The sequence below is a fragment of the Delphinapterus leucas genome, chromosome 12 (genome assembly GCF_059928025.1).
Source record: "Delphinapterus leucas isolate spDelLeu-1000000601 "Yukka" chromosome 12, BTC_Dleu_Yukka2, whole genome shotgun sequence".
Taxonomy (NCBI): Eukaryota; Metazoa; Chordata; class Mammalia; order Artiodactyla; family Monodontidae; genus Delphinapterus; species Delphinapterus leucas.
In genome coordinates, this window is record NC_143140.1 from 72,362,252 (window position 1) to 72,376,205 (window position 13,954).

General features: G+C 38.7%; 1 pseudogene; it reads right to left on the reverse strand.

Moving 5' to 3' along the window:
• Positions 1–10,448: 10,448 nt before the first annotated feature.
• On the reverse strand, positions 10,449–11,572 carry LOC111166331 (FUN14 domain-containing protein 2 pseudogene; annotated as a pseudogene).
• Between the last annotated feature and the right edge of the window lie 2,382 nt (positions 11,573–13,954).

Sequence of the window (13,954 nt, forward strand, 5' to 3'; positions counted from 1 at the left end):
TCAGTCCCTGTGTTGCTAATTAACATTAGATCAAATGCATTCTTCTGGGTGAAATCAAGTAGGTATTGAGTTCTACATCTGGATATGGACAAAAGCAGCAGATACAAGAACTGACCTTGGGGTGGGGGGTGTGCAGCTGACCTTGGGGGTCACACTAGAACTTACCCTTCTCATACTGGCAGACCATTCTTAATAAAGATGAAAGGCTTTTTTGAGAAAATGACATATAGATGATCTTGAGGTATCTTTTTCTTTATGCACAGAACTACACAGCAGAACTAGTTTCTAAATTTAGACTGGAGTTAAATAACAAAGATGAGTGTCCATTTATATGAAATTCTAGTCTGGCAACCTGGAAAGCTATTCACATCCCAGCTGGCTCTGTGACAATCGGATATGAATTGTTAGGACCCTTGGTTTTAATAGGTTTGGAGCTGATTTAATATACAGTAGTTTTAAAGGAGCTGAATAAAAATAGATGCAGGGCTTGCCTTGGCTATATGACCTTATGGAAGTCCAGGCTTGGCTTTATCATGTATGAAATAATGAATGTAGCTAAATGACCTCTAAGGTCCCATCTAAGTCTAATGTGATGAGTTTATCATTAGAAAAGGTTACTCCTTAAGTGGCTATAAATGTTTCTTTGATCTTTCTCAAGGCCTTAATTTTCCAAATGGCATGTACCTCCTGGAAATAGTAATGAAGTAGATCCATAGGCAACCCTTAGTTCTAAAATGACCCTCTAGCCACAGTCTGGTACTTCTGGAGTCTTAATACATTCTCTTTTCAATGGGATTTAGCTTTTACAAAAATAACCCATTTTATAAATAATGGAAGTATAAAAAACTAATTAATGAATGTAGTAATAGTTATAAAATACTGAGTTATGAAGGCAATGATATTGACAATAAACCAGTTATGATGGTAATAATAGTAATAAACCTAATCATAGCAAATCTTTGTTCTAACAATACTCCTCATTCATAATAGAGCTTTAAAACATGGCTATTTGAAAAGTGATCAAATTGACAAGTTTCTTAATTTCTCAGGTATAGAAAAAATGTCTCTTGATTAATGAGCTGATGTTCATTCATTCATTCATTCAACAAAGGAATCTATTGGTAAAAAAAATTTAGACATAATCTCTTCTTCGTGAAGTTTTACAGTCTTGTGGGAGGGTCAGATATTTATCAATAAACACCCAAATGAATGAAGAATTGCAGCTGTGATGTTAGCAGCATTTGATCCTTCAAGGAGAATAGAGAAGGCTTCCCTGAGAAAGTGCTACTTGAACTGATATCTGAAGGAAGAGTAGAATTTAATGAGGGAAAGAGGGAGGGAAGAGTGTGCTCGGCAGGGAAACCTGTCGCTGGCTGAAGTGCCATGAATCAGAGGAACTGAAGAAGGGCCTCTGTAGCCTGAAAAGACCAGAGGGGAGCATGGTGGCACAAGGCTTGAGAGGTAGGTGAAGCTAGACCATCCATGGACTTGTACTCCATGTTATAGTGATTTGTCTTTATCCTGATAGGTATGCTAAGTCTCTGAAGTTTTAAAGCAATTGTTTGTAGCATGGGGGTAGGGGTGCGGGCTGAAACGATCGTAGTTAAGGTTTGGAACGATCACACAGGCTACAGTTGGGAAAACAGATGGGAGGGAGGCCGGTTTGGATGCAGGTAGATTAGATAGAAGATGAGTGCAGAACTCCAGGAGAAAGGTCATAAAAACTTGGACTAGGAAGTTGATGGTGGATGTAAAAACAAGGGGCCAGATTTTTAGGGTTGAGAGACTGATCAGATTTTCTCTGCAAATATCTGTCCAAGATTTAGGAATATTCCATGAAGGCAAGTTTCCTGGCAACTCCTACACTGGAGTGGAACCTTTCCTTTTCCTGTATCAGGACTCCTGATAGGGTAGGAAATAAAATGAGTTCCCCACACCTTTCCTTATTGATCACTTCCTTCTCGTTCTCCACATTGGCTTCTAGACATGTGGAGTTTTGAGCCATTGGATTCTGGGTCTAGATGGACATTACTATCTAGGGGACACTTGGTGGCTCCTTCCATTTTCTGGGATCTATAGCACTCTTTTCTGCCTAGATTGGGTTTAGGTTATGAGCTCTTTATAATCTGAAGCTTTGTAGTATATTGAGGTGATGGAAAACCTTGGAGAACATCTCTTCTGTGAAAAACAAAAGCTAAAGAAAACATTTACCTCTGACCTTCCTACTCCTCCTTCCTGCCAGTGATGTTTCCCCTTGTGAGACATGCCTGATAAGTGTGTCCCTTCTACCTAAATCTGATAATAGGACATTATTACCCTAAATCGTATGAAGTAAGAAGAAACATTTTTTTTTAAGCCTTGCTTTTGTTTAAGTTGTTTGTTCCAGGAGAATTCCCCTCAGGGAGATTTTTTTTTTTTCCTAAGAAAATACCTTAATGGCTCCACTGACAATGAAAAGTAGGCCAAAGGCCCTTGTATCAGTCTAGATGGGAAAGCATGAAACAGGATATCAACTGCTCTAAAATGGCAGGAATTTAGAGCTTCTATGCTGTTGGCTCCGGAAAAGATGAAAGGAGAAAAAGGTCTAAGAAGTAAACCGTCCATAGACTAGGACCCAGCTTTTTTAGTCAGTGAGAAATTTCTGTGGATTGAGGAGAGACAAATACATTTTGAGGAAAAGTCACATCTGAAATTCAGTATGCAATATGCAGATGTTTTAAGCTCTGGGTTGTCATTATTCTTACTATCCCCAAACTTTTGGTCAAGTCTGTTATGCAAAATACTTTCGTGTTAGAGGTTCTTAAAGGGCAGTAAGAGAGAAGAGACCATGTCCATTCTAGTGAGAATCAGAATAGAGGGGAAAGCACAGCTTCAAGAAGGGAGACGGGGAGCAGAGTACAGGGAGGTGAGTTGGGAGCAGAAATTCTGAGCGAGCTGCGATGGAAAACATGAATGCATCCCTCATCTCATGCCTTAGAAATTCTAAAGAAAACACCAGAATCTCATAGTACTAGGAATGGGGCTTGGGTCATGTATTTGAAGATTGACGAGTTATATGAGAAGGCTGAAGAGTGGCATCCCCCTTGGTTGTCCCCCACCTTGGTTGTTCAGAGCTGTTTCTAGGGATGGAATCAACCAGTTGGTGCTTCCTGGACCTCAGACTGCCTTGGATCAGATGGACAGGTGGTGGCTCAGGAAGGCACTGGGTATAGACATGGATCTTGGGATCCATGAACTTGTGCATATATTTTGGCTGCTAGACTGACACCTTCTGCAACCCCATCACTAATGAACTTCCACAAAATCACTGCAGGTTGCTATTGCTTTTCTCTGCTTTTGTTATTGCAGGAGGTTGTAGTTTTTATAGTGAAGTAAGAAAATGACTAATTTGTAGCAACACTCAAACAACATTGAGTACCCTCTCTGCTATGTGCATTCACACATCTGTTTGAAAGTGACTGCAATAACTTTTTTATTATAGTTTTATTATAGTTACTATTACCTTTATTTTGCAGATAAAGAAAGTAAAGTTTAGAGAGGTTGTAACTTACCCCAAATCATACTGCTTTTGTGTTATGGAACCTCAACTTGAACCCTAGACTTCTGATTCCAAATCCAGTGCTCTTTTTATTATGCCAGTTTTCTTGAATTTATTTTAATCCGAAAGCATGGGAGAGAAGGTATTTTTCTTCACTGTGATTTTCCCAAAGTTGCAAACCCCACTACAGACAGCTCTGGGTACAGAAGCATGCTAGGAGTCTATCTTGATGACATTGTTGTATTTTATACTATTATCTTTACAACTATAGAGTAACAAATGATGAGATACCAAAAGAATAAGTGAGAGTTCTTTAATTGGAAGTCTATTTTCATGTCCAGTTAATTTTTTCCCCAGTAGGTAAATAATATATCATTTTAGAGAATTGTAAGAACATTCTCATTATAAGTAGTACTTAAGATTTACAAGAGGTTAGGGGAATGGCTTTTCAATCTGGTAATTGTTTTTATGTGTATGCACTTCCTGTTGCCCCAGGAACTTAGTGAAATGTTATTTGTTCCCTGGAGAAATAATTTCAGATCTCTATATTGATAAGATACCACGAATATACAGTTTTCACAGGGAAACAAGAACAAAGCTGTATGAGGTTTCATTAAAATTTGGCCTCATTCCTAGTTTCATGGGTTAGTGAATGGCCTAAGAGATCGCCTCCTCCAGCCCCTGCCTCTACCTTATGTAGTATCTGAACAATTCAAAAAGGAGCATTTCTGCTGTTCTTAAAATTCTGGAATTTATCTTGGTAACTTAAATCTCTATAAGACCATGTTTTCTATACCAAGACATATCTTTCTATCCAACTTAATCTTTTGTATTCTCATCTGGCAATTTCTCTCTAGAACTTTGTGTCCTCTCTCCACTAGAGACAAAACTCAGATGGTCAGCCACCTCTGTGCAAAACTTATAGTTTCAACACATGTGGTCAGCTCTCAACTAGACCAAATAATCTCATTTAAAAATTTGTCTTCTGGGTCCAGTTTTCCATTCTCACAGCCACATTAATGGATCTTGTTTAACTTTTTGTCTCTTATCCATTCACTGTGAAATTGTGAATTCCAAGATTATGTGTGGTCATGAGTTGATCTGAACACTTTTGGGCTCTAATTCTAGTGTGAACCAGAAGAATGACCTTTCATTGTTTTAAGACTTCATTTGGAAATTACCACAGCTAATTTTCGGTGGTATGAAAAGGGAGGAAGCTGCTAACAAGGTCTATAAAGTATTCATTTTTTTAATTTAAAAATATTTATTAAGTGCCTATTATGTGTTAGGTACTGTTCTAAGGGTTTGGGATCCATCAGTGAAAAAAACAAGAATCTCTGTCCTCTTGGAGCTTACATGACAGATGTCTGTGTGTCATATGCATTTTGTGGCATGTATTTATGGGTTGTTTTTTCAGCATGCATTTATGGTCTGTAATACATCTGGAGCATCTACACATCTGGAAAGGTTCTCATCCTCACATCCTCCCAAGCTGGGGAGATCGGATGATGAGAAGTCCCAGTTCCTGGCTCAGGAGAAAACAAAACTAAGAATATATTTTCAAATGAGACGTTGTGTATATGGTGGCTACTTGCGTTCTGATACTTTGTGTGTTCAGAAGGCATGGAGGGGGTCCATGTGATGCCTTACCTTCTTTGTATGAAATTGTTTCTGTAGAAAAAGTGTTTTGCATCTCTCACAACTCACTTAACTATCCAATATTTGGGACATATCGAGTTTGTAATTGGGAATTGTCTGTGCACCTGTCTGCATCTACATAGAATATGAGTATGGGTGTGCTTATGCACATTTAGACATACACTCATATAAGAAAAGCAACATAGAAGCTATTTATTAAACACATGTGTATTGTGTACCTATTCTCTACAAAACATGATGCTGGACTCTTTCTTTCAGTAAGAATAATGGGTGCATAGTAGATGGGATAAGAGAGCCTATTTCCAAATTTGACTCAGATGCTTCATGCTTCATATACTTGTTACTTGTATAATCTGGGGAAAGCCATTTAACTTTTTGAACTTTGATTTCCTCACCTGAGTGTTTGGAAAATAGCTTCTAAGTTACAGTACTGGCTGCTGGAAGGGTTAAATGAGATGATGTATGTGAATGGTACTAGGCACTTAATAAATGTCTAATTTTAAAAAGTAGGTACAGATCCTGTTCTAAAGGAAGAATCAAACACATGGATTTGTCATTTATAAGAGGCAGAGAGAGATACAGATAAATGGATGCTTGTAGAGTCCAGGGAGAGGTTGTATATGGGACATGTGAAGGGGTAGGGATTCAGGAAGGTGCTGGAGGACCAGGCATTGGAGCGGGATGGCATTTACACAAGAGGAAATGATAAGGGTAGTCTAAATCGAAGTACAGAGAACTTTTACTAGTTTAGCCACCCATACACACATTATCCTTTATGTTAAGGAAGATGTTACAAATGTGCTGCTGTGTCTTCTCCGTGTGTGATTTGTGATTGAAGACAATAATCACAGTCAGGTCACCCAATATCCAAAGTCTAAAAGGACTTGATTTTCTTTCTCACTTTCTACCTTCTAATTCAATTGCTAATTTAAAATCAGAATAATTACTTGATTTCTTATTGTCAAGTATGCTCTGTCTTTGTTTTCCACACTAGTGCTCTAATTTCATACACACATATACACAAACACGTGGTTTAATAATAAAATGTATTCCAAGATATTCATCAAGATGATAGATATTCAACAGCAATCCCGTTTCCTAAAGGTCAATGGAATTTTTAAAACATATAATAAATTTACATAGTAACGTCATGGGCTAATTCCAGGCTCAATTCATCTTTGATGCATGGGGCACTTTCTCCTGCCTTCTCCTCCAACCTTAGATACCACAATTTCCACCCCTACTCACACACACACACACACACACACACCACTGCCCTCCAGCCACACCAAACTAGTTAAGGCTCCTGACTCACTGGACTTGTTCATGCTTCTATGCCTTTATGCAGATTTTCTCTCTGCCTGGAATGCTACTCCACTACCCCCTCTGTTTACTTACGCCACCTGCTCCACCTTCCTGACCAACTCAAATGCAGTCTTTTTGTAATGCGGTCCCTGATGCCTACAAGGAAAACAGTTCTTTATGTCCCCGCTGTACCTCAGCTTCAGTGCTCATCAACCAACACTGGAATGTACTTTGCTCCTGACCATCTTCCCTATTATGCTGTGAGGTCCCTCAGGGAAAGCCTGCTGCTTTAATAAGTTCTTGTAAAGCCTGGACTTATGTAGAAGATATATAGAAAATATTTATTGATTGAATAAGTGAATTAAAAAATTGAAATGATGTAGGACTATTTTCTTTCCTGACTTTTTTACACTCAGAGTGATGGAATTCAGTTAAGCATATGAGAGGACAAACCAACCAAAGGGGAAAAACTGAGAGTGAGAATGATGAGAAAAAAATTGGGCGCTTTTGGTGGCTTTCAGGCATTCTGTAGAAAAACTAACTCCTGCAAGAGTGGTTCTCAGTGTTGGCTGTATATTGGATTCACCTGGGGAGTTTTACAAACGTGATGCCTGGGTCCCAACTATAGAGACTTTGATTTAATTGGTGCTCAGTATAGCCAGAGCTTTAGTTCCCAGGGTGATTGTAAAGTACAGACAAAATTGAGATTGACAGTCCTACACCGTGAAGATTGTTGTGAGTGCTTCCCTGAGACTAAGGTAAGCAGAGAGATGGGGGCATACGGTATGTGTGCGTGTGTGTGTGTGTGTGTGTGTGTGTGTGTAATTTGTCAAGAATGTGAATTTGTGATAGGCAGGTTAGGAAGCTTCTTCTGAATTTATTAATATTTTTAAGTTTTGAGGTGCAAATCTAAAGTAAATAAGACCAATGTTTATTAAATATATTTACACATAGGCCACTCAAAGAGGTCATTTTAAAGTCTAACACTTCTGGAAGTTGGTTTTCAAAGTCATTTAGCTTTTACTTGAAAGTTGATTTATTTTTAAGCTTCTAATTTCAGACTAAATAAACACACAGTAGATTATCTAGAGAATTGAAGCCAAACCTATTTTAGGCTCTAATTAGCCCTACTACTTGAGGTGAAAGTGAGTCTTTGTTTTGAATTTTTTAGCTACTTGAGGACAAAGCACAGTTTTTATCTGTTTTCTCTGGGTAATTTACAAGTATCATTGCAGCTTTAACATCTTCATTTTCTGAGGGAAGTGCAGGCAACACAATGTCGTGATGAGAACTTCAGTTTGTAGCTCGCTAGCACTTATGCTACATGATCTGGACTTTTTTCTGAAATATAAGAAGGGAATTTATACAATTAATTGTAAAGACATGGGTTTTAAACAAAATATTGGCTGCATAATCCTATATTCCAATCCAGATCCAACTGAATACTTTAAACCTCATCCAAGATTATCCAGATTACCCAGAACCAGTGATGGGCTCTGATTCTCTCCCTTCCACTGGAGCATGAAATCTCTTGGCACCAACATTATGTTTTAAACTGAACCAAAGGCTGGAAACTCGAAAATGCCCCAACAGGACAGAATTATTTTTATTTCTATTGTTATTTCAATGTAGAAAGTATGAGAACACTTTATTTTCTTTATTTTAACTTTTCACATACTAAGGAAAGCTCTATGGAGCAAAGGTCCTCATTTCAAAGGGCACCAGTGTGAAAAGAGTATTTTCTTTCTTTATACTCCAATAAATGGAAAAAAAGCCATGAGCACTTGCTATAATATATTTCTGCTATCCTTAGAACGCAGCATAGAGTAGACCCATCTTGGACCCTACGTTGAAAACTCCAGGAGATCCTTGTTATTATAATTGGAAGATTCTGAGGAATCTGAGGAGGAAGGTAATATTTGACTAGAGATTTTAAAAAAATAGAGGAAATAGATACTTGTGCAAACAATTCACTTCATAGCACAGCTGTACTTTGTACTGATGATACTTTAATAAAGATCTAGTAATATCTGAAATGTTATTTTTATTTTTTTTTAATTTTATTTATTTACTTTTTGCGGTACGCGGGCCTCTCACTGTTGTGGCCTCTCCTGTTGCGGAGCACAGGCTCTGGACACGCAGGCTCAGCGGCCACGGCTCACGGGCCCAGCTGCTCCGCGGCATGTGGGATCTTCCCGGACCGGGGCACGAACCCGCGTCCCCTGCATCAGCAGGCGGACTCTCAACCACTGCGCCACCAGGGAAGCCCTGACATGTTATTTTTAAATACTGTTTTTATTTAAATAACAAACCTCCATATGGCATCTAAATTCAGGATAGAAATGTGATGTAGCTTATTCACTCTTGCAGAGTTATCTTTGAAATTAGATATTTTTATCCCCATTTACTAAAGAATAATGACTCACCAAGGACTGTTAAGTTTCTTACACATCGTCCTTCAGCTTACTGATGTCAGGTATTATATTAATAAATTCTCTGGTATTTCAATCCTTTTAGTCCTTCTGGTTTTCACATTTTGGCTAATGTGGGTCTGCTTGTTCCTGAGAAATGGGCGCAGTCTTTTTTTTTTTTTACCATTATGATTTGTATATAATTCATACAAATTACAAGCAAAACAACTTAATGTTGCCTTTAAATACTACCATAACATAATAAGGAGAAAAATGCAAATGGATGAATTCTAAAAAATTCCACACATCCACTAGTAGCTACAATTTCCAAATTCAATGCATCATTCACAAGGTCAGTTAAAAGATAAACATTTTAAAAGGAAGGCCTTAAAAGCATACATTTTGCAAGGGATCACCTGCAAGTTTAAGAAGTAATTCCAAGTTTTCTGAATTTTCAGAACTCATAAAGTCTCACAAATCCTGTGGATCAGTCCCTTTTCCAGATACTTTTCTATGAGCTCATTATTCATATATTCAACAGATACCGAGCACCTATAAAGTGCTTGGCTCCATGGATATAATGGTGAAGATACAAGCCTTGCCTTCCTGCAGTGGATATTCTAGATGGTACAATAGAAGGCCATTACAGAAAAATGTGTTAAGTTTCTAAGCATGTGTATATCTATAAACTTTTATTTTAAAGAAAAATTCAAAGAGTTGGGGTCATCCTGAGACAGCAGATTACCTTTGATGAAAATAATTTATTTCACATGTGCTGTTGCTACTGTTCTCAATTCTTAATGCTTGGAATGCCACCATTTAAAAACTCTGGTTCAAATGTTATATATTTCGTAACTAACTGGATAAAGAAATAGTAGAATTGGCACAGAGGAGCTATGGCTAGCCCTGATGTTTTGACAAGAGGTAAAGAATATTTCACATTTCAAAGCTTAAAACCTTTTCTATTAAATAAAAATCCAATAGCTTCTTCCCTCTTCCACCTAAAGTCACTTATTTTACCATAAATAAATCCTTTGGAAACAATCATGAGATGTATTATCCTGTATGGTGGAAAACATCCCTAGATAATACCTGAATGACTCTAAATGATTCAGTAAGTCTGACCATCCTAAATGTATCTATTGGTTGGTTTCCCTAAAGACCTTCCCACCAAACACAATACCTTCAGCTCAGCATATGTATCTTTAGAACGAGTTCGTTCTGTATTCAGATATTTCAAGTGTAGTGCACATGCTACCATTTTGTCAGGATAATTAGAGCCAGTAGAAGTAGTTCTCATTCTGTAACTTAAAATCTACTACAAAAGAAAGTAGACACCAAGATACCAAAATCTTTCATGCTTAAAGGCAAATGTATTCAGTTCCTTTCCATGCAGAACATAGTAAGGTATCTTACATGCTTGTTATTTCTTTTCCTAATCAAGTTTGGGACAACCTTTGAGGATCCACGCATGCTCCATGGTGAGCCATCTTGTACCCTGTTCTGGTAAGTATCTTACATAGAAGAGAAAGGAATATTCTTGCTGACCTAGAGATTAGTCAAGGGGGGAGTGTGGTGGGAGAAGAGTTAATGTCTACTGTCTCCTCCGTTGCCGTCAAGGTCATGGTGGGGCGTTTATCCACTTGTACCAACAGATGCCTACAGAAGCCGTTCAGATACGCCACGGCAGGGAGGAAGGCATGGGAGAAGAGGACCAAGAGGAGAGACTTGCTATCCTATGATGGAGTGAAGAGGCAGCTGGCTGGAAAAACCAGGAATAAGGAAGTGAAGTCATCCTCTTTAGGAGGCCATACCAAGCAGAAAGCCTCTGAAAAATCCACCAGTCACTAGAACATTCTTTTTCACAAACGACACCACCTCCTCTAGTTTGCTTTTGACCTCCGTAGGTATCTGGTTGCTCTTGTGGATCTTCAGCTGTTCCTTGGCTTTCTTCATATCCTTCTCTACCCGCTGCCCATCCACTTTGATGTAGCCAGTATGGTTTGCAAGCTGAAGCAGGAAAAATCCACCTCCCAGAGCTGTGGCAGCCAACTTTCCAACCTTCCAGAATAAGAAACCCGTGCACCATCCAGTGACCCCTCCAATTAACAGCTGGGTTGCCACGCTATACTTTTCAGCTAAAGGCCCAGATTCCTACCCAAACAGCTTGCACCACCCTGGCTGCTTTTTAGCAAGTTCTGCAAGGTCCAGTGACTCAAAATTCACCTCCAAGTTTCCTTGACTGGCTGCGGCCATTTCAGCGAGCGGGTCTCGCGATGACACCCGTCGGGCCTCCGCGCGGTAGGACGCAGACTGGCGCGCTGCGGTCGGCGCGAGCTGGCTTCCGGCGCTTGGGGTAGATGGTTCCATTCCCACGGCGGCGGCGGGAGACGTGGGCGCGCTCTCGGTTTGTGTAGTCTTCAGTCTGGTTTTGGAGATCCTCCTGAGTATCTCCTGACACTTATTTTATTTTATTTTTTTGGTACGCGGGCCTCTCACAGTTGTGGCCTCTCCCGTTGCGGAGCACAGGCTCCGGACGCGCAGGCTCAGCAGCCATGGCTCACGGGCCCAGCCGATCCGCGGCATGTGGGATCTTCCCGGACCGGGGCACAAACTCGTGCCCCCTGCACAGGCAGGCGGACTCTCAACCACTGCGCCACCAGGGAACCCCTCCTGCCACTTTTAAAAGGTAAGTAATCCTTTTATCCTGCTACGGAGCACAATACTGGGGATGTGAGACCAATAATGGTCAGGTGTAGGAAATTAAAGGAAAGCCCGTTCACTCTCCTTTAATAGCACCCTGTATTAATTTAATTTCAAAGTTGAGAAAGACTCCAGGATAGTCTAGTCTAATCATCATACATTGGGTGCACATTGGCTGCCTTAAATAAAACCTCCTGTTAGTATTTCCCCAGAGTGTTTCCAAGGAAATGGGTCTTTGAGAATAGTGATTCCAGTCAAGTCCTTGGCAGCTTGTACAAGGGTAGTGAGTGATGGGCTAGTGCTTATGATAAAAGCTAATTTACTGAATAAACTGCGTGGTAGACACTTTTCTAAGTTCTTTGTATGCATTTACTCTTTAATCCTCACAATAACCTTATGAGGCAGGTACTGTTATAATCCTTATTCTACAGATGAGGAAAAGAGAGCTGGAATTCAAACCAACACTTTCAACACTTGGCATCTTTTACTATTATGTCATACTATTCTAGAAAAAGAGAGACTATTGTAGTTAGTGGATAAGAATATTTCTTAGAGACCTTATTTATGATGAAGATATGTATATAAAACCTGATCCTCAAGGATACTTTCAGATCCTTCTCTGTGATTATCTGATATCAGGAGCTTTCTTACCCCATAGGAACGTTGAAGTTTACTTTATTAGCAGTAAACTAATAAATAAGGGATTCAGAACTATAGTTTGCTGACTTCCTATAGATCTTGAAAGCATCATTTCTGTAACTGAGCAATAGCACACGGGGCCATTGAGAAAACCAACCTGTAATAGGTTGAATTTCAATGACTTATGTTTTTATTTTATTTTGTTTTATTTTATTTTGTTTTATTTTATTTTAAGAAATGGTACCTTCTCCAGGAAGAAAAATCCTGTTAACTTAAGAAAATACATTTTGGAGCATAAAAGTCCAGTCTGATATATTTTGCTTAAATCCAGGAGAACTGTACTTATTCAAATTATAAAGCAGAGAGTTCAACTGAAAATGTGGTCTCATGATAACTAGATTGTAAAGGAGAGAAAATATAATCTGACAGCAGGCATTTTAAAGCTTATTTTTTGCATTATAGAGTTTTGCAATAGAGTTTTGGAAGAACTTTTAAGATACTTGGAGAAGTATCAGGAATGATTTAAAATCATAGTTAACAAATGCCATGGTTTTTATTGTCCAAGCAAATTCTTGTATCTTAACATCTATGGGAGAGATGAGCTATATATACAATAGACAAAGCATTTTTATTTTTTAATGATTTTCTGTTTTTCTTTGTCTTTGACTCAAAAGGTTTTATTTTCTGGCCTATTTAGGTGGATGATATCCACTTAGGTAATCAAGTTGAAAATATGAGCTGCTATTATATTTTGATCATGACACACAGTTGCTGGAAAATTAGATTCCCTGTAATTGGATTGATGCTGAAATTGTAATTATAAATTTCTATTGTTATTTTGCTTTTTTAAAACTGGACAGTTGTTGTGGAAATTAACTCAGACCTGACAACTTCAAGTGGTTAGAAATATATGAGCTGAAGTTTCTAGTGTTCAACAAATTGAGGAACTTAGTTTTGAAATGTGAAATTTCTGTTGCTCTTAATCTTTATAAAATAAAGATGTAGCATTTTTCTCTGCTTTGACTTAGACAAGTATAACATTTCCCACACTTGAGTCATCCCCCTACCACTTTCACAAATTTTTGCTGTCTACCACCCATATACACTTATTTATTATACCTTTTTTTTTTTTTTTTTTTTTTTTTTTGCGGTACGCGGGCCTCTCACTGCTGTGGCCTCTCCCGTTGCGGAGCACAGGCTCCAGACGCGCAGGCTCAGCGGCCACGGCTCACAGGCACAGCCGCTCCGCGGCATGTGGAATCTTCCCGGACCAGGGCATGAACCCATGTCACCTGCATCGGCAGGCGGACTCTCAACCACTGCGCCACCAGGGAAGCCCTATTATACCTTTTTAATTGACTTATTTTTATGCTTAACTTCATCTTAGGCAACAATATGCATGAAATGACAGGTTTGATATACTAATTATATACTTTTTCATTACTTAGTAGCAAAATAAGTACTAATGTGTTACAATTTGAAATGTTTTATCCTTATACCATCTAAAATCAACTGTAGTACCAACATTTGGGTAAAAACTGTCCTGGTGTAACAACTGGGCATTTAAAGTAAAAGTATTTAAACTTTTCCTCTTTTTTTTCTTCTTTCTTTCCTTTTTAAAGTTTGAATATGTCGAACTGACCTATCAAGTTACCACTCAAGTGGTGCTTCTCAGTCTCTTTTCCTCTGTAGAGAAATG